The 23,072-nt window shown below is 36.4% G+C and overlaps 1 non-coding gene across 1 annotated transcript; it reads left to right on the forward strand.

Annotated features, from left to right (window-relative positions):
- Window positions 1-707: 707 nt before the first annotated feature.
- On the forward strand, window positions 708-814 carry LOC128289890 (small nucleolar RNA R71). Its single transcript, XR_008279532.1, has one exon. It is a non-coding gene; the product is annotated as a small nucleolar RNA R71 (small nucleolar RNA).
- Window positions 815-23,072: the final 22,258 nt, after the last annotated feature.

Genomic DNA, 23,072 nt, shown 5'->3' on the forward strand with positions numbered 1-23,072 from the left:
TTCAGTATTACTTGGTAAGCTACCTTGTGGTCATTCAGAGATTAGTTTGGATAGCTAGCCTATCTGAGTTCCGAGTCCTTAGATTGATGCTTGTTGATTTTTAAGTGCTGCTCAGTATTTTGGAAACGAATTTCTGATACCGAGATGAATTTAGAGAGCATCTCTTCAAGGTTTGGTTTCTTCTCTTGTTGATAAGGTGGCTGTTGAAAACCCTGAGGATTTTTTGGCTTTTGATTCCCTTGACCACCCCAAGAGAAATTTGGGTGGTTCCTCCAACTTGCATTATAAGTATTACTGTATGGGTTATTTTGAGATCGAAAGTTATTGTTACCCATATAGTTGACTTGTTCCTCTTCGGTTGTAGATTGAAGGATTGATATTCTGTATGCACACCTCCTCCACTTGAGTCACACCTCATTACTGGATGTACCTGCGTAAAACCAAGTAAACCATCAATTTTTTTTATTGAGAAGTTCTACCTGATTTGACAGCATAGTAACTGAGTCGACGTTATAAACGCCAACTATTTTATTGGCTTAGTCCTCATGACTTGCCATTGATAGTTATTCAGTGACATTTCTACAATGAATTCATAAGCCTCTTTAGCTGTTTTGTCGTTGATGGTTCCTCCAGCAGCTACATCAATCATCTGTCTTGTTGAGGGATTCACACCATTGTAAAACGTTTGAACTTACAGCCATAGAGGTAACCCATGGTGAGGGCACCTTCTCGATAGATCCTTGTATCTCTCCCATGCATCGTAAAGTGTTTCTAAGTTCATCTGCACAAAAGAAGAGATATCATTACGTAACTTAGCCATTTTAGTCGGTGGAAAATATTTAAGTAGAAAATTTTCGGTCATTTGTTCCCAAGTAGTGATGGACCCTCATGGTAATGAGTTCAACCATTGTTTAGCTTTGTTTCTTAGTGAAAAAGGGAATAACCGAAGGCGAATGGCATCATCAGAAATGCCATTAATTTTGAAAGTGTCACAAAACTCCAGAAAATTTGCCAAATGAGTGTTGGGATCCTCATCCTGCAAACCATCAAACTGAACAAACTGCTGTATCATCTGAATTGTGTTAGGTTTTAGTTCAAAATTATTCGCAGCAATAGCAGGTCTAACTATACTTGACTCAGTTCCTGTTAAAGAAGGTTTAGCATAGTCATACACAGTATATGGAGCAAGATTTTGATTAGCTGCAATTGCAGGAGGTAGCTGATTGCCTTGGTTTTCAGCCATCTATTCAGTTGGGGGTTGAATATCGTCTTCTTGCTCGTTCTCCGTGTATCTTAAGCTTCACCTTATTTCTCTTTGGTTTCTACGAACTATGCGATCGATTTCTTCGTCAAAAATTAATGGTCCCGACGGGTTTTTTCTAGTCATAAACTATGAAAACCTGCCAAGAGAAGGAAAAAGGAAGTTAATTAGTAATAATAATAAAATTAAATTAAATTAAATTGCAAGAAAAATAAATTGCTAAAGTAATAAAAATTGAGTGCTCCTAATATTTTAGTTCCCCGAAAATGGTGCCAAAAACTTGATCACGAGGTTTCATGATAGGTTTTAAATATTTATAATTACTCGTTCTTGAACGAACAATTATCGCGATGTAGGCAAGTGTACCTATCGAATAGTAGTATAGTTTTAGCAAGACCAGATTGTCAAACCCTGTGACAGCCCAAAATTGACCCTAGTCGGGATGTGGTTTCGGGACCACAAAACCGAGGCATAAAAATAATTTAAAATTTATTTTGATGCCTATGATATGTGTTAATTTGTGTGTGACATTTTTGATGTTTCGATTTAGTGTTATAAATGCGAATTTCACTAGAAAGGACCTAGTAGTGAACTTTGAAAGTATGATGGGGAAATGTGTGATGACTAGTTGCTCATGCATGCAAAAATAAGGATTTGCATGTCAAATTCCCCCCAACATGAAGTGGCCGGCCATGGCAAGAGAGGATGGGCAAAACATGTCATGAAACATGTTTTGTTGGTGCATTAGGGAGAAATAATAAACAAAGGTGTATGGGTAAGAAAAGAATGAAAAAAAATGTGTGTGAGTGAGGTATTCCCCCCCCATTGCCGTGAGTTGTAGAGAAGGAAAGAAAAAAATTTTGTTCATCCTTTCTTTGAGCCAAAACTAAGGAAGAAGGAGGATTTTTGCTTCATGCTTGGTTTGGAAGAGATCTAGAAGGAGATTTGGCTAAGTTTGCATCAAGATTAAGGTATGTATGAGGTTGTGTTAGGAGTTTCATGCATGTTTTGGTTGCTAACTTGATGTGCATGTTAGCCATGGCTCAAATCTTTGTTAAGCCATGGAAATGGTATTTGGCCAAAGTTGTTATGGTGATAAAGCCATTGCATGCTAAGTGTGAAGCTTGATGATGATGCATGCAATGATGGATTGTCTACTCTTGAGTAAGATTTTGAGCTTTCTTTTGTTTTATCATGATTGAAGTTAAAAGGAGTATGATTGTCATATTCGCCATGATGCATTCATGAGCATGGTTCATGCTTCTTGCATGTTAGTTAAAATTTGTGTTTTGGATGGCTATGGACACCTTGAAATTCGCCATGCTCATATATGTATATATATGTTTGCACATGATGTTTTGGTTATGAAGGAAGTGATGAATAAGTTTGTTTAAAGAAGAAGATGTTGAAGAATAATTGTGAAACTTGCAAGCACAATTCGCCTAGCACACATATAAGTGCTTGATGCTATATTATAAGTTTTGAGCCACAATATGCAAAGCATTAACTAGTAAAATGCATGCTGTTTTTGTGAGGTATTAAGTGCATAATTGGCCTCAACATGTACATGAATATTCGGCCTTGGGTAGCCTATTGAAGGCCTTAGCATTTCCTAGATGCTCGAATAAATTGTATTGAATTGCTTGATGTAGTATAAAATGTGCATGACCATTGTGTATTCAAGCTAAAGGGTGGCCATATGACCATTTAAACTCCTTGTCATATTCGCCATAAGCTAGCACAATGAGGTTTTAATAAATTGAATTTGTTTGAATTAGCTCAAGAGCTTAGAGGGCCACAATTGGACAAGGGAAGGAGAAAGTGATCGAATAGCCGAAAAAGCCGTTCGACAACATCCGAGGTAAGTCCTCAAGAAGTGACCCTACTTGAATTATGTGAAATAAAGTATGGATGTGTATTGATTATTGATTATGTGTGCATGAGTATTTGAATTCTACCGGGCTAAGTCCCGGCGAATATGCTTGTGACTATAATTGCGTTTGAGCCTTAGTAACGAAAATGAAATATGTATGTCCAATGATAATTGATGTATGTGTTTATGGAAATTGAATGATATCCGGGCTAAATCAAGACAATTATGCTGGAAATTATATCCGGTTAAGACCAAGGCAATTGTGCTAGTGGCTACATCCGGGCTAAGACCAAGGCATTAAATGCGAGACATTCTATCCGGCTAAGACCAAGGCATTTGTGCACATGGTTATATCCGGTTATATTCAAGAATCTTGGGCTGGAGGTGAGTGTTGGTTGCTGTAATAAATTCAATGAGTACACTCAAAAAGCCCAAAGAATGAGGTGCGTTTATATGTGCATTGGAAAGTCGACATGTTTGAGCAACATTCGCTCAATCGACTAATGAATTTCAGTTATTGAATTGATTGATACTTTGTGAAATTATATAATGATGAAGTGTGAAGTAAGAATGTGTATTAATGAAATGATGCATTTGGCTATGTGAATGTATTGCTGTAATTAGAGTTGATTATATTCCTTGAGACTTACTAAGCATAAAAATGCTTACCCGTTGCTTTGGCTCTCGGTTTTCTAGATTTCGCTCAAGCAATCGGATTTGGGATCGTTGAAGTCAAGTCATCCACACTATCAAGCCTCCATTTTGGTATAAATTTTGGTTGAACTTGAGATGGCATGTATAGGACTACCCTTGTTGGTTAAATATGTTGTGATGTATATATGCGGCCATGCGAAAATGGCTCGAAAAAGGAAGCATGAACTTAGACTATTTGTGGTTTGTATGTATATATTTGGTGTCATGATGTGGCTATGGATTGGAAATGGGAATGTTGGTCACATGATCAGCCATTGGCATGGTTAAAATGATCATATATGAACCTATGTATGGCAAGACTAGTTGGTTCATGGAGACTACCAAATAGGTAAGACCTACCTTAAAAACAGATGCTGCCAGCTGCAGTGACGTGAATGTGAAAAATCACAAAATTTTTAGGAATGGTATTAAATAGTGAATAAGCTATGTAAATGAACCTTGATGAGTCTATTTTCATATGGAAGAAACGAAATGGTCATAGGAGTTACATGTTAAGAGATATTAAGGCTATTGTGAGACAGGGCCAGAACGGTTTCTGGGTCCCCTGTCGCAACTTTAAAAATTTACTATAAATTATCCAGAAAGAATTAGGAGTCATGCCTTATATTTACAGATTCCATTTTGAGTCTAGTTTCATTAGAAACAAACGGTACCAGTTTTAAAGCCCTGTACAGAGAGATATTCAAGTTATAACGCGCGAAGGTCAGAGCAGTCAATCCCTGCAACATGGGTGACTTTAACTAATAAACTGTACCAATTGGCCCGACCAAAAATTCTAGAAATAAATCCATGGATGGATATATGAGTCTAAATTCAGGGAAAATTTACGAAACCAGTTTCCGAGTTTTGAAACTCGAGATATGATTTTTATGGCGACAGTGATGCAGTTTTCCAGCCTGACTGGAAATGTCAAATTGGTGGGCAAAACATGTGAACTTGGCTTGTTAACCCATCGTGTCCGACACCGGCGTTGGTCTCGGGTTCGGGGTGTTACAAACCCAAAGGAACTAAAAGTACTAGTAATGACTATCTTTTTATTATCTAGCCTAAGAATAAAAGGGGGTTTTGTTTTAATTAACTAATTATCTAAACTAAGAACACACAGATAAAAGAATTGGGGAATTGCTTTTGGGAAAATCGATTGACTTGATACAATACCTAAGGAAAAATCCACCTAGACTTTACTTGTTATTCTAGCTCTGAATCAGACGATTTATTCATTCAACTTGTTCCGTAGAGATCCCTAAGTTATGTTGTTATCCCTATTCAAGACTAATAACGTCTAATCCCTAGATTGCATAACTGAGACTTTTCTCTAATTAACACTCTAGGGTTGCATTAACTCGATCTATGAATCCCCTTATTAGGGTTCACCCTAATCTGGCAAAATCTTGCCACCCTATTTCTAGGCGCGCAATCAACATCGCTTAATTATTACAAAAGTACTCTTAGACAGGGTCTATTCCCCCTCTGACAAGAGCATGTCTTGAATCAGTATCCTGAGATATCAAAAGAAGAATTAAGAACACATAATTAAGAACAAGTTAAATATTTATCATACGATTCAGAAAATAATAACAAGATTCGTCTTAGGTTTCATTCCCCTTAGGTATTTATGGGTTTTAGTTCATAACTAAATAAGAAAACATCTTAAATGAATAAAGAATACAAAACATAAAGAAAACCCAAAACTCTTGAAGGGAAATTGAGGAGAGATTTTCAGTCTTGATGATGAATCCGGCTTCTGAGATGGATCAATCGGCTTTCTTGGGGTAATTCCTTACCCCCTATTCTTTGTCTCCCTTTTCTATCTCCTCTAGGGTGTATTTATAGGCTTTGGAATGCCTAGAAGCCTCCAAAAGTGGCCTTTTTCGAATTGGACTTAAGTTGGGCTCGACAGGGACACACCCGTGTGACACGCCCGTGTGCAATTACTTCAGGTTGTGTTTTAGAATGGCACGGGGGTGTGCTATACCCGTGTGATTCATGCTCCAATTCTGCCAGATTGACACGGCTATGTGGTCTACCCGTGTGAGGAGGTCCAGGCCATGTTGATTTTGTACTTTGGCCCATTTTCTCTATTTTTGGCTCCTTTCTCGTTCCTTTCGCTCTCCTCTTCTCTCCTAAGTATAAAACATGAAATTAAAGCATTAGGAGCATCAAATTCACCAATTCTAATGGAAAACCATCCATAAAATGCGTTAAACATGGGGTAAAAATATGTATAATTTTCGGTTTTTCACAAAGCGTCGGCGACTACGTTTGCCAGTCTCGGATGATAGTCGATAATCAACTCATAATATTTTATTAGCTCTAACCTGTGACAGCCCAAAATTGACCCTAGTCGGAAGGTGGTCTCGGGACCACAAAACCGAGGCATAAAAATAATTAAAATTTTATTTTGATGCCTATAACATGTGTGTGCTCATGTATGACATTTTATGATGATTGATTTAGTGTTATAAGGGTGAATTCCACAAGAAAGGACTTAGTAATGAACTTTGAAAGTATGATAGGAAATGTGTGATGACTAATTAAAGCATGCATGCAAAATAATGGACTTGCATGTCAAATTCCCCTTTATAGGTGGTGGCCGGCCATGACAAGGAGGATGGGCTAAACATGTCATGAAACATGTTTTGTTGGTGCATTAGGGTGAAATAATAAACAAAGGTGTATGGGTGATAAAAAATGAAAAAAATGTGTGTGAGTGTGGTAATCCCCCCATTGCCGTGAGTTGTAGAGAAGGAAAGAAAAAATTTTGTTCATCCTTTCTTTGAGCCAAAACTAAGGAAGAAGGAGGATTTTTGCTTCATGCTTGGTTTGGAAGAGATCTAGAAGGAGGTTTGGCTAAGTTTGCATCAAGATTAAGGTATGTATGAGGTTGTGTTAGGAGTTTCATGCATGTTTTGGTTGCTAACTTGATGTGCATGTTAGCCATGGCTCAAATCTTTGTTAAGCCATGGAAATGGTATTTGGCCAAAGTTGTTATGGTGATAAAGCCATTGCATGCTAAGTGTGAAGCTTGATGATGATGCATGCAATGATGGATTGTCTACTCTTGAGTAAGATTTTGAGCTTTCTTTTGTTTTATCATGATTGAAGTTGAAAAGGAGCATGATTGTCATATTCGCCATGATGCATTCATGAGCATGGTTCATGCTTCTTGCATGTTAGTTAAAATTTGTGTTTTGGATGGCTATGGACACCTTGAAATTCGCCATGCTCATATATGTATATATATGTTTGCACATGATGTTTTGGTTATGAAGGAAGTGATGAATAAGTTTGTTTAAAGAAGAAGATGTTGAAGAATAATTGTGAAATTGTAAGCACATTCGCCTAGCACACATATGAGTGCTTGATGCTATATTGTAAGTTTTGAGCTACAATATGCAAAGCATTAACTAGTAAAATGCATGCTGTTTTGTGTGGTATTAAGTGCATAATTGGCCTCAACATGGACAAGTATATTCGCCTTGGGTAGCCTATTGAAGGCCTTAGCTTTTCCTTGATGCTCGAATAAATTGTATTGAATTGCTTGATGTAGTATGAAATATGCATGACCATTGTGTATTCAAGCTAAAGGGTGGCCATATGACCATTTAAATTCCTTGTCATATTCGGCCATAAGCTAGCACAATGAGGTTTTGATAAATTGAATTTGTTTGAATTAGCTCAAGAGCTAAGAGGGCCACAATTGGACAAGGGGAAGGAAAAAGTAATCGAATAGCCGTAAGAGCCGTTCGACAACATCCGAGGTAAGTCCTCAAGAAGTGACCTTACTTGAATTATGTGAGATGAAATATGGTTGTGTATGATTATTGATTATGTGTGTATGAGTATTTGAATTCCACCGGGCTAAGTCCCAAGCGAATATGCTAATGATTATAATTGTGTTTGAGCCTTAGTAACGAAAATGAAATATGTATGTCCAATGATTATCGATGTATGTGTGCATGAGAAATTGAATGATATCGGGCTAAGCCCAAGACAATTATGCTGGAAATTATAACCGGGTTAAGACCAAGGCAATTGTGCTAGTGGCTACATCCGGCTAAGACCAAGGCATTCGTGCGAGTCATTCTATCCGGCTAAGACCAAGGCATTTGTGCAAATCGTGATATCCGGGTTAAGTCCCGTGAGGCCTTGGTGCGGGTTACCATAACCGGCTATGTCCCGGCGATTGATCGAGTAGCGACATCCGGTTAAACTCGAAGGTATGTGATTTGAAAATTATAAGCTTGCTGGAAAATTTCAGCTAATGCACTTGTGAAATTTCCCAATGACAAGGTAAGTGCGGTGTGTGCTTTATGCGCTAGGAGTAAGAGCGTGTGAATATCCGCTCCTATGATGGAACGAGTTATCGGCCTTAATGAAGCCGTTATTTGTGTATGAACATAAGAGTTGGGATGGTGAAGTAAGTATGATTATGTGAATGTGCATTAATGAAATGATGCATTTATCTATGTGAATGTATTGCTGTAATTAGAGTTGATTATATTCCTTAAGACTTACTAAGCATAAAATGCTTACTCCGCCGCTTTGGCTCTCAGTTTTCTAGATTTCGCTCGATAGCAATCGGATTCGGGATCGTTGAAGTCGAAGTCATCCACACTATCAAGCCCCCATTTTGGTATAAATTCTTGGTTGAACTTGAAATGGCATGTATAGGACTACCCCTTGTTGGTTTAAATATGTTATGATGTATATGTGTACGGCCATGCGAAAATGGCTCGTAATAGTGAAGTATCAACTTAAACTATTTGCGGTTTGTATATATATATATGGTGTCATGATGTGACTATGAATTGGAAATGGGAATGTTGGTCACATGATCAGCCATTGGCATGGTTAAAATGATCATATGTGGACCTATGTAAGGCAAGACTAGTTGGTTCATGGAGACTACAAAATAGGTAAGACCTACCTTAAAACAGATGCTGCCAGCTGCAGTAACGTGAATGTGAAAAATCACCAAAATTTGTAGGAATGGTATTAAATAGTGAATCAGATATGTAAATGAACATTGATGAGTCTATTTTCATATGGAAGAAACGAAATGGTCATAGGAGTTACATGTTAAGAGATATTAAAGCTATTGTGAGACAGGGCCAGAACGGTTTCTGGGTTCCCTGTCGCAACTTTAAAAATTTACTATAAATTATCCAGAAAGAATTAGGAGACATACCTTATATGTACAGATTTCATTTTGAGTCTAGTTTCATTAGAAACAAACGGTACCAGCATTAAAGCCCTGTACAGAGAGATATTCAAGTTATACCGCGCGAAGGTCAGAGCAGTCGATCCCTGTAACATGGGTGACTTTAACTAATAAACTGTACCAATTGGCCCGACCAAAAATTCTAGAAATAAATCCATGGATGGATATATGAGTCTAAATTCAGGGAAAATTTACGAAACCAGTTTCTGAGTTTTGAAACTCGAGATATGATTTTTAAGGCGACAGTGACGCAGTTTTTCCAGCCTGACTGGAAATGTCCAATGGATGGGCAAAACAAGTGAACTTGGCTTGCTAACCCCTCGTCTCCGACACCGGCGATGGTCTCGGGTTCGGGGTGTTACATAACCATCGTTGTTGCCTCAAATTCAAATCTTTCTCAGTCATTAAATATTTTAGACTCTTGTGATCGGTAAATATTCGACATCTCTCACCATACAAATGGTGTCCCCAAATTTTCAGTGCGAACACCACAGCTGCTAGCTCTAAATCATAGGTCGGATAATTCCTCTCATGAGGTTTTATCTATCTCGAGGCATAGGCTATAACCTTGCCTTCTTTCATTAGCACACACCCTAAACCGTTTAGGGAGGAGTCACTAAAAACTACAAATTCCTTGCCCGACTCAGGTGGCACCAAAATTGGCGATTCGGTCAACAAAGCCTTTAATTTCTCGAAGCTCTGTTGGCACTCTTCTATCCATTCAAACTTGACATCTTTCTGTAGTAGCCTTGTTATCGGCACAGCTATCATGGAGAATCCATTTACAAATCGTCTATAGTATCCTATTAGCCCCAGAAAACTGCGAACCTCTGTCACATTCCTCGGCAGTTTTCACTCCACAATGGCAGAGATCTTATTTAGATCAACTCAGATTCCATCACCCGACACTATATGTCCTAGAAACCCAACCTCTTTGAGCTAAAACTCGTTCTTACTAAAATTGGCATAAAGTTGCTTATTCCTCAAGATCTGCAACACAGTTCTTAAATGCTCCGTGTGCTTATTCTCGTTACGCGAATAAACCAAGATGTCATCAATAAAAACGACGATGAACCTATCCAAATACAGTCATAAGATGCGGTTCATCAAGTCCATAAATACCGCTGGGGTATTTGTCAATCCAAAAGGCATAACAAGAAACTCGTAATGCCCATATCTTGTCCGAAAAGCGATCTTCGATACATCTTGTTCATTGACTCTTAACAGGTAGTAACCCAACCTCAAATCTATTTTAGAAAATATAGTGGCTCCTCTTAATTGATCGAAGAGATCATCAATCCTCGGCAGGGGATAGTTGTTCTTCACTGTTACTTTGTTCAGTTGTCTATAGTCGGTACATAATCTCATCGACCCGTCTTTCTTTTTCACAAAAGGTACCGGAGTACCCCATGGTGAATAACTCGGTCTAGCAAAACCTTTATCTATTAACTCTTGCAACAGCACTTTTAGATCTCTTTCAACTTAGTGGGGGCCATTCTATATGGTGCAATTGAGATTGGCGTTGTGCCGGGAACTAACTCTATACCAAACTTAACTTCTCTTTCTGGAGGTAACTTGGGCAACTCTTCTGGAAAAACATCTATAAACTCACAAACCACTGGTACTGACTCAATCTTTAACTTGGACACTTGGGTATTCAGTACAAAAGCTAAATAAGCTTCATAACCTTTTCTCAAATATCTTTCAGCTGCCAAAGACGATATTACCACAGACAAGTTATTTGACTTATCTGGCCCAACTCGAAGAACATTTCTATCCTCACATCTTAACTGAATTACTTTTCCCCCACAGTCTACTACAATGCCATGGGAGGTCAACCAATCCATCCCAAGGATTATATCGAATTCATTAAATGGCATCAACATCAAGTTGGCTGAAAAACAATGGCCTCTAATCGCCAAAGGACAATTTCTACATACTCGGTCCACTAATACATGCTTGCCTAACGGGTTAGACACTTTTATTACAAACCTAGTGGACTCTACTAGCATGTTTATACGAGGTATTAATTCCATACATATGTAAAAGTGGGTAGATCCCGGGTCAATTAAAGCGACAACAGTTATATCGTGAATAGAAAAGGTACCCGTGATCACGTCTAAAGACCCTGCCTCTTCTCGGGCTCGTATAGCATAGGTTCCCGCTGGTGCTTTGCCTTCAGACCTTATCGCGGCCTCTCTTGGTGCACCTCTACTACTATTCCCACTCTTGGGTTCCTTTGAGGCCTACCCCTCAAGGGAGCACTGCTTGCTTTCACCTCTTGTTTTCATTCTCTCGTCCATCTCAGGGCACTCGCGGATAAAGTGGTCAAGTGACCGACACTTGAAACAGCCCCTCTTGTTTAGTTGGCATTCGCCCAAGTGGCGTCTCCCACATTGCAGACACTCCTGCCTATTTGGCCGTATACTGTCAACACTAGCAACCGAAGTGGTCTAGCCTTTAGACGTCATATTCTGTCGATTCTTGTTCCTCCGCGAAAATCCCACCGAAGCGTTTGATCAGGTATTAATTTCTTACGAGGCCCAAAATATACATCCGGGGTGGTTCAGAACCCAACCGAGAACTCATAAAAAACCTAGAAAATTTCATGCATCAAGGCTCCACACGCCTGTGTAGGTATAGAACACATGACTGTGTGTTAGGGATACGTCCATGTCCCGATCCCTGTATGAAAACCTGGGCATTCTGCCAAAACCACAAGGCCCAAGCACATATCCGTGCCCTATAACCGTGCCTTTCACATGGCCGAGACACACGGCCGTGTCTCTTACCCATGTACCACTAGCATACATACTGACTTTATGACACGGATTGGCACACGCCCGTGTGGCTTGCCCGTGTACTAAAATACTTTAAAGTTTTAAGTGTAGGAGACGCACGACCATAACACACACCCATGGGCGTGAGCCGTGTGTCACACACGGCCTAGACACACGCCCGTGTGTCTTACCCGTGTGGACAAACTAGGCTATTTCCCAAGCCATTTTGTCACCCATTTTGCATAACCTAAGTAAGATCATGTCAATATACAAATTTCATCACAATGGACACCAATTCATCCATAGACAGAATATTATATGCATTCATCAAAATGAATAATAGTCATTATTCCAGACTTGATACAAAGTGAATAGCCTTTAACTAAAGCCAAAAATACATGAATAATTCTCTTAATAATACAACTACCTAGTCTAGCCTTATACATGCCATAATCAAAAATATAAATCCAACTATACCGAGTATTACGGCTGATAGTGTGATCGATATCTTTAACTTCAAGGGATCCTCGAGCAAAATGGCAATACTGGAAGAAAAGCGAAAGGAAAGAGAGTAAGCATCAAGCTTAGTAAGTTGCATATATATATATATATATATACAACAACAACTTCACCATTTACCAATTATGCTCATAGCTCAAAGGTAAGCATAAACTGGACTTACTCATTACCATCAACTCAAATCATACTTTCTAATCGAGCTCATTGCTCATGTATACCAAATAGGTACCTGTAACATTTACAACATCATCATACTTTCTTTATTAAATCTCTTTCTTAACTCTTAAAGTTGAACCATTTTGGAATACTACCGGATATTCTATAAGCCTCAAAGATGGGTTAAGTTTCTGCTACCATATCCCAAACATGGTCTTACACTGGCTATCTCCATCGAGGCCGATGCCATGTCCCAGACATGGTCTTACACTAGCTCTCGTGTATACGTGCTGATGCATGTCCCAGACATGTCTTACACTAGCACGAAACTTAGTCGATGCATGTCCTAGACATGTCTTACACTGGCTATCATCGTCGAGGCCGATACATGTCCCAGACATGTCTTACACTGGCACTCATCTCTACACCGACGCCATGTCCTAGACATGGTCTTACACTAGCTATCTTAATGTGGCTGATGCATGTCCCAGACATGCCTTACACTAGCCCTTGTCTCAATGTCGATGCCATGTCTTAGACATGGTCTTATACTGGCTCTCACATAACCCAATGTCATGGCATGAATATCCGGTTTGTTTCCTAGTGTTCTTACTGGATCTTTTGACTTTCTCAATCATAAATACATGTACTTAGTTCCAATTCTAGAAATTTATCCCATATCAAATCAATAACAATCGAATACATGCATTAATAATATAGTTGTATTATTTACATACAACTTACCTCGGTTTACAAAAAGTTCTTGATTAGTCAGCTTATTAGGATTGCTTGGCTTTGCCCCGGTCTAGGCTCAATTTTGGAAAATCTTGATCTATAATTACAATATGCATCCATTTAGCCACTAAACACAATTAGGCATTCATAAATTCACAACTTTGGTAAAATGACCATTTTGCCTCTAGGCCTTGGCAAAATGACCATTTTACCCCTATGCCTGAAAATCAATTTTTATCAAATTCTTTCGTATTCCAAGCCTAGATAAACTCTTTTTACTACTAGAGCAATCCCAAATTCTCACTATTTCACATACTAACCGCCTATTTTGCAACTTATGCAAAATAGTCCCTTTAGGTGTTTTCATGCTAACACCTTTCACAAAGGTTGTTTATAACACAACTAGGACTCATATTCTTCCATAAAAACTCAGCATATATCACAAATACATCCATGGAAAAATCCTAAACTCTTGACTATTTTGTAAGATATCACCCTCATTTGAAAGCTCATGCTTCAAGGGTCTCAAAAATGTGAAAATCTTGAAGAAAACTCATTAAATCACTTACTTATGAGTGCTTCAAGTTGCTGCAGATTTTGGAGCTTTCAAACATCTCCTATGGCTAGTAAAAATCGTTAGAGAAGAAGCAAATAAAGAAGAAATGGCCTTTGTTTTGTTTAATATAAAACTAGTCAAAATTGATGACCTAATCCTCACCTAACTTTGACCTTCTTCTCCAATTTGTCTCCCCATGGCCAGCCAAGCCATTGTACAAAGGTCTAATTGCCCTTTTAGGACCTCCAATTTAATTTCTCTATCTATCTAACACATTTGGGTACTACAATGCAACTTTTGTCTTTATACGATTTAGTCATTTTTCGCAATCGGATTTGAAAACATTAAAATTAACTCCTCAAATTTTTCATGCACTAATATAAACGTACTATAACCTCGTAAAAATAAAAAAATAATTTTCATATCTTCAAATTTGTGGTCTCGAGACCACTGTTCTAACTAGGCCCTAAATCAGGTTGTTACATTTTTATCATAATAGCAAAGTATCAAGAACATGTTATATCATCAAAATAATCACATAATCATTTTAATCATGCAATTACCAAGACAAATACAACTTATACTAATGTCACATTATTTACATAATATCAAATTATTCACACATATATATACTTACAACTCGTATAATGTAACACCTCTTAACCCAATTCCGTCGCCGGAGGGTTATGAGGTATTACCTAACGATTATAACAACATTTGAACACTCACATAGAAAAATTTAAACTGTACAATACTATGTTACCAAGCCGAATTTTAAAAAATATATATATTTTTAATCAAACTCTTAAGCTTATAAAATAATAATAATAATAATAACTCACTTATCATAACATATACATATCATGATTAAACTTACACCACCATAGCATATAATACTCATCATATTCAAATTTTACCAAACTAATATTATAACCCATATTGATCATTACTATAATCAAATACGCATAGTTTAGGTATCAAAAATAAAGACAAACTCAAACCACAACCAAACATAACCAAACTTTAACATGTAAATTAAGTCATTTTCGCATGACTTAACCATTATACATATATGAATTTTAAACATCTCCAAAAAAGTTATTAGCTTATACATGCCAAAAGTACCAAACCAACTTTTAAAAGTACCAAAATATTGAAGATAGTGCGGATGACTTTACTAACGAACCCCCAAGCGCATAATGATCTCCAAAATCTATAAAATAGACAAGAAAAAAAAACACATCCAAAGTAAGCTACCATAGCTTGGTAAGTTATAAGCATCAAAACTCCAAGTTCAATTTAATAGTCTAGTATCATCTAACTAAGTCATGCTACTAGATCATTTAGTTAATATCTTACCACATTCAAGGCAATTTATTAATCATATACTCAATTTCAACTAAGTCCAATATGCATCTGCTCAACCACAATATACTACATTTGTAATAGCCCAAAATTGGGTCTAGTTGGAACAGAGGTTTCAGGACCACAAAATCTGAGATATAAATAATTATTTTATGATTATTTTGAGGTCTATGATATGATTTCATGATTGTGTGAAAATTTCGTGAAGAAATTCTATGCATAAAGTGCTTAATTCGAAGTTAGGGACTAAATTGAATAAGTTGCAAAACTTGCATTCTAGAAGTTTCTAGTATGAAATTGATTTGAAATATTAATTAGGAGGTCTTAAATAGCAATTTGACCAATTTCTAAGTTATGGACAAAAATTGGACATGGATGGAATTTTTGGAAAGTTTAGTAGTAAGGGCATTTTGGTCATTTAGGGGTAAAATAAATTAAAATACAAAATTAAAAGCCAATTTTGCTCATCTTCTTCTCCATGGACGTGTATACCAAGGGAGACTCCATGGCTAGGGTTTTCAACTTTCCCAATCTCAATTGTAAGTCCGTTCTAACCCCGTTTTTCAAGTTCTTTACATTTTTGGAGTCCCGGTAACTTGATTTAGCTTATGCTAGCAATAATTCAACCTAGGGTTCATATTTGGAAAAATACCCATTGGTAAAATTTGTGTATTCTGGTGTTTTATGATACAATATGGGGTTTTAAATTATGTTAGACAACTTGTGCCACTCGGTTTTAAGTGAAAACGAGCAAAAGGGCTTAATCGATAAAAATACCTAATAGTCATAAGTATATGTTAGAGTGAGAATTTGATGTTTCCATAGAAGTGAAAAGTGATCATCATGTCATAAAATATAAGAATAAGGGATGAAGTTTAATTCCCGAGCCTAGGGACAAAAGTGTAAATATGCAAAAGTTTAGGGGCAAAATTGTAATTTTTCCAAAGTTTGAGTTAAGGACTGTTTTGAATAGTACATTAATTAAATAAGTAAAATATGATGTTTTAGATCCCAGAAAACGAGATTTGAACCTAGAATGAGAGAAAAATCAAAAATTGGGAAAGTTGGTAAAATGGCCGTTTTAATATCAAGGTAAGTTCATATGTATAATAAGCATTAATTTATGCATGTTTCAATGTAAAATTGATATATTTACTATGATTTCCGAGGTGTTGAAAGTATGTAAGTTGGTATGATAATAATACAACAATAATGCTGTAATTTATATTTGAAAGTTAAATTTAGTGAATTAATTGAATTATGTTAAATTAAATGATTATGGTGCCAAGTTTATGAATTGATTTAAAAATATGTCTATGGTACATGAAGTGCATTGAATTATCATACATAAATGTGATTTCTATGATTATGGATATTATGGGAAATTGTAAGTTAATATGATTTTTAATAAGACAATGTGTAATTTAATTTTATTGCGTTGATATTAAATGAGATGTAAGTTTATATGTAAGTAATACATCACTATTACTTGTATTATGATATTTTATAAAAATATTGGAAATATGTTTGTGGATAATTACTTGATTGGTGAAATTGTTGGAAAAGAGAGAAATCCGGTTGAACCTTCGGAAAGATTGGATGATGAGATGGTATGTAGCTAGGTCACATGTATAGTGCTGAGTGCACATAATGTGTACAAGAGAGATACAAGACATTATGATGTAGCTAGGTCGCATGGGTGATACTATGTGTACACCATGTAGACAAGAGAGCTACCGGATACATGTAGCTAGGTCGCATGCGTGGTTCCAAGTGAAGGACACCATGTAGACAAGAGAGCTACGAGATAAATTGGCTAGGTCACATGGGTGGTACTAAGTGTTCACCATGTGTACAAGAGAGCCGAACTATATGATGGGTGGAGCTATGTGCTGAAACCACCAAGTATCGAGGATTGATCCGAAGTGTTCAACGGGAGACTCTCTATGTATTGCTTTGTGAGTTTTGTGATGAATAAGTGCAGGAACTTGGTTATGTGAATGATGTGTTCATTAAGTGACCAGGATGTGGTAAGGTTATAAACAAGTAAGTTATACATGAGGATGATTTTATGGTGACCTTGTGATCATGGGCCTATACTTGTGATGTATGAGATGTGGTGAAAATGATTTGTGATATGTATGTTAAAATGAGGTTAATACAAAGAAAGTGTGAAGAGTGAAAGAGTGAATTAGCAATAAAACTGTTTTGGACAGTAGCAGTGACGTGATTTTGAAAAATCACCAAAAATAGTATAAATTGAATCAGAGACTTAATGAGATATCAAATTAAATATTAATGAGTCTATTTTCATATAAAAGAAATATAGAAAGCAAAGGAATTCTATATTTTGAGATATTTATGTTTTTATGAGACTGATTTAGAATGATTACGTGATCCCCTGTTCTGAATTTGAAAAATAACAAAAATTTGGAGAAAAATAATTAGAGGCTCAAATTTATATTTTTAAAATCCATAATGAGTCTATTTTCAAGATAAATCAACAAGAACATTATCCGAGTTCTGTACTGTGAGATAATTATTTTTTAGTGAAGAGAGGCCAGAACTGTCAGAAAGTGAAACAGGGGAAATTTTAATGAATAAACTGTACTAATTGGATAAACCAAAAATTATGAAAATTTTATGGTGGGAAGATATGTGAGTCTAGTTTTAGGAGAAATTTACGGATCTTAATTTGAAGCTCAGTAGCTCAAATTATAAATAATTAAGTGACTATGACTCCTGTGGACAGTTTGATGTGAACATTTATTAGTAAATTGTGAAATCGTACTTACAAGAATGCTATATACATTAAGGATGTGGAATGAGAGGAGGAGGAGGAAAATAAATATAGGTGGAATACATGGAAACTATGGTATATGAAATATTGATATAATGAAATAAATGATATGTGTTTATAAGAAAACAAAAGAGAATGTTATGTATCATGACATGTGTGTATATATATATATGACTAGTCTCAATGTAATGCTTGTTGGGTATGGAATTGAATTGAAATGTTTCGAGCAAACATGTTATTCTCATGATCTGAATCGTGGTATTTTATAAAGATATGATCTAGCTTTAAATATAAATGCTTGATGATTAAGCTGAAGATAGTTGGTAAGATGATAATCTTGGTATAAATGTATAAGTGGTACTATAATAAACAAGGTAAAATGAGTATGAGAGACACATGTATGATGACATACAAATGCTATGTTTGTGGTTTAATTGAGGATGTTTAATCATTAAATGAATACCATGTTATATGCTTTTGATTTTGTATAAGTGTGTAAGAGATCAAGGTTGACCAAAGCTTGGAAAATAGCCTAGGTATATTCCACACAGGCAGAGACACGACCATGTGTCTCAGCCGTGTATGGAACACGACTTTGGGACACGGGCGTGTGGAGCCTTAAAGCATGAAATTTCCAAGATTTTCGTAAGTTCTTGGTTTAGTCCCGAACCCTTTCTAAAGTATGTTTTGGGCTCCGTAGACTCAAAAAAGGGACTATGTGTAAGAGAATGAACGCTTTGAAATATGAATGAAATTTTATGGCTCGTATTTTAGTTTAATGTTTGCATGTTTGTCTGGTAACGCCTCGTACCTTAGCCCGGCCTCGGATACGGGTAAGGGGTGTTACAACATTACTCTCAAACACAAAACCGAATGCATTTAACATTCCATCATCGTATAACATTAATATATTTGAGCACAAAGCCATTAAAACAAATCTATCTTTATACATACTTTCAATTTATAATATCCATTACATAGAATCGATGCTCACCTGCACAAACTTGAACTGTACATCATAGTTGTTCATCAAGAAATTTGAAGCTTTAATTTATTCAACCATTTCCGATCTACTCAAATAAATCGCACACCTAGTGCTAATGTTTGCTTGGAAAATATATATATAGTTTGCACACTTAGTGCTCGATATTTAAACTCGCACACTTAGTGCAAAAATAACCACATTCGCACACTTAGTGCAAGATTCACATCCGTAATTGTTTATACTCGCACGCTTAGTGCCTAAATTCTATTACTCAATACACATTAACTTAAATTCATCAATTTCCTTTAAATTCGGCAACATCAATCTTTCATGTAATTCAATTCGGCTCATACACTTAAATTTATTTAAATTTAATCAACAAAAAAAAAATTTGCTTAATAACTTACCTCGGATGTAGACGGATAGTTAAATTCGACTACTCAACGATTTTTTATTTTCCCCGATCCACGTCCGATCTTTTTGATTCTTGATCTAAAAACATCCAAATTAAGCTCATTCAAATAGAATTTCATTCATTTAGGTCCAAATACACATAATTGAGCAATTTACCAATTTACCCCTAGCATTATGCACTTTTACAATTTAATCCAATTTTCACAAAACACAAAATATAAAGAATTTGCATATACAATGCTAGGGTCGAATGTTCACTAGGCTTACATAAGTCCTCCCATTTCACTAATTTCACAATCTAGTCCTTCAATTTAGTTTTTTCACAATTTAACCCTAAATGACATCAAACATAAATTTCATCAAACTATCAACAATGACACTTCATGAATACATAATCAAATTTCAAAATTCGAGCATGGGCTTTATAGTATTCAAAGCAACGATCTCAAAAATGTAAAAATTAATGAAAATCGAACTCAAATCACTTACCTAATTGAACTTGCAAGGACCGAAAATGTGAAAGCTTAAACTTTCTTTTTCTTTTTCTTAGTTTCGGCCAAAAATAATAAGAAAGATGAACACTTTCATCTTTTATCAAAAATAATATTTTAACATGTATTAAAATATACCATAATGCCATAAAATATAATAAACAATTCAAGTCACTATTTCATGCATATTGGCCGGCCACTAATTCCTATTTATGGCCAAATTGCAACTTTAATATTCCATAGTATAAAAACAATCATAATTTGGCCCTTATACATTAACCCTTAAATTTTCCATTTTACGCAATTAAACCCTTTTTTTCCCAAACACTAAAATTTTTAAACGAGACTTTCACAAAAGCAACGTCACACATTTTAAACATAGAAAATAATATTTAAATATTATTCTGACTCAAATTCATGGTCCCGAAACCACCGTTCCAATTAGGGTCAAAATTGGGTTGTTACAACTCTCCCTCCCTTAGGGATTTTGTCATAGGTTTGGATAACATTCTTCCATCAAATCCTCAAGCTCCCAAGTTGCTTCCTCAACCCCATGCTTATGTCATAGCACTTTCACCAATGAGATTTTCTTATTTCTCAACTCTTTCACTTCGCGAGTCAGAATACGGATCAATTCTTCCTCATAAGTTAAATCGGACTGAATTTCAATCTCGGATGGACTAATCACATGAGAAGGATCGGATCTATACCGTCGGAGCATCAAAACATGAAAAACATTGTGGATCTTTTCTAGCTCAGGTGGCAACAATAATCTATATGCAACCGACCCAATCCACTCTACAATCTCATACGGCCCAATAAATCTCAGACTCAACTTGCCTCTGCGACCAAATCTAAGAATTTTCTTCCACGACAAGACTTTCAAAAATACTTGGTCACCTATCTGAAATTCTATGTCTTTACGCTTCAAATCTGTAAATGATTTCTGACGATCTGACGCTGCTTTCAAACTTTCACGGATAACTTTTACTTTCTGCTCAGTCTCTTTCACCAAATCAACCCTGTATATCTTGTTCTCACAGAGCTCGGTCCAGTATAAAGGTGTACGACATTTACGACCGTACAAAGCTTCATAAGGTGTCATCTTGATACTTGACTGAAAACTATTATTGTACGCAAATTCGATCAAGGACAAGTATCTTTCCCACGTACCCTCGAACTCAAGAACACAACATATCAACATATCCTCAAGTATTTGAATGATTTGTTCAAACTGACCATCTGTCTGGGTATGGAAAGTAGTGCTAAAATGTAATTTAGTACCTAGTGCATCTTATAGTTTCTTCCAAAATCGTGATGTAAACCTCAGATCTCTATCCGAAACAATAGAAATAGGTACACCGTGTAATTTTACAATCTGAGAAATGTACAATTCAGCTAGCTTATCGAGCGAGTAATCTATACAGACCGGAATAAAGTGAGCCGACTTCGTCAATCTATCAACAATAACCCAAATTGCATCTTTCTTGTTCAGTGTTAACGGTAAACCAGATACGAAATCCATCGTAACTAGATCCCATTTCCATTTAGGTATCATAATTGGCTGAAGTAATCCCGATGGCACTTGATGCTCAGCTTTTACTTGCTGACATATCAAACATTTCTACACGAAGTCTGAAATATCTCTTTTCATACCGTGCAACCAGTAGTACTATTTCAGATCATTAGACATCTTCGTGCTACCCGAGTGAATAGACAATCTACTATTATGAGCTTCATTACAAATCATCCAAATCAACTCAGGATCCTTTGGTACACATATTCGGTTTCTGAACCACAAACATCCCTTAGCATCAACCTAAAATTCCAAGTTAGCATTTGAATCATAGTGAATCCTTTTTGCTATCAAGTCATCATCAACCTTTTGAGCTTTGCAAATCTGCTGAACAAATAATGGTCTCGCTTTTAATTCTGCTATAATCGCACCATTGTCAGTCATAGCCAATGCATTCCTTGCATGCAGAGCAAACATTGATTTTCGGCTTAGGGCATCAACAACCACATTAGCCTTTCCCGGTTGATAATCAATCACAAGCTCGTAATCTTTAAGCAACTCTAACCATCGTCATTGTCTCAAATTGAAATCTTTAAGCAACTCAAAATAAACATGACATTTTTCACCGAACAAATAATGACGCAATATCTTCAAAGCAAATACTATAGCGGCCAATTCGAGATCGTGTGTTGAATAGTTCCTTTCCTATGGCTTTAACTATCTTGAGGCATGAGCTACAACTTTGCCTTCCTGCATTAGAACACAGCCCAAACCATTCAAGGATGCATCACTAAAGATAACGAACTCTTTAATCGATTCTGGTTGAACAAGCACTGGAGCTTCAGTCAACAAAGTTTTCAACTGGTCGAAACTTTTCTGACATCTTTCTGTCCACTCAAATCTAACATCTTTTTGAAGTAGTTTTGTCATCAGAGTTGCAATCATCGAGAAACCTTTTACAAATCGCCTGTAGTAACGAGCAAGTCCTAGAAAACTCTGAACTTCTGAAACATTTATCGGGGGTTTCCAATCAAGTATAGCCGAAATCTAACTCAGATCAACCCGTATTACCGATTCCGAAACTACATGCCCCAAAAAACTAACCTCATGTAACTAGAACTCAGATTTACTGAACTTTGCATACAACTGTTTATGTAACACCCCTATCCCGTAACCGTCGCCAGAATAGGTAAGGGGCATTATCGGACTTGTAACTTACATCAGAACAGTAAAATTTTGAACTTTTCTTGAATTAAAGATCGTTCATTTAAATAAGTACTAAGCACGACCAAAGGTAAAATTTAAACTTCACTAAGTAAACATTCAAAAGATGCCATTTTCGCATGGCTTATATACATTAACCAAAAATATTCTTGCGCCACTAGTCCGTTTCTATACATGCCATAAAATAGTTCTAAACATAGCCGTAACAAGCGGTGGATAGTGATAGTGTGACTAGTTGTCGACGATCCCCGAGCACTCGTAGCTTCGCAATGAGACCTATAAGACAGAGGAAACAGAGTAAACGGAGTAAGCATTACAATGCTTAGTAAGTTTTAAGCAAGGTCAACAGATAACAATCAAATTATAACATAGTCGTCAGTATTTTATTTCACTCTTCCTTGGGCATACCATCCCTTTACCGAATATGCACATCTCATCATATACAATAGGCGATAAACT

The sequence above is a fragment of the Gossypium arboreum genome, chromosome 2 (genome assembly GCF_025698485.1).
Source record: "Gossypium arboreum isolate Shixiya-1 chromosome 2, ASM2569848v2, whole genome shotgun sequence".
NCBI classification, from domain to species: Eukaryota; Viridiplantae; Streptophyta; class Magnoliopsida; order Malvales; family Malvaceae; genus Gossypium; species Gossypium arboreum.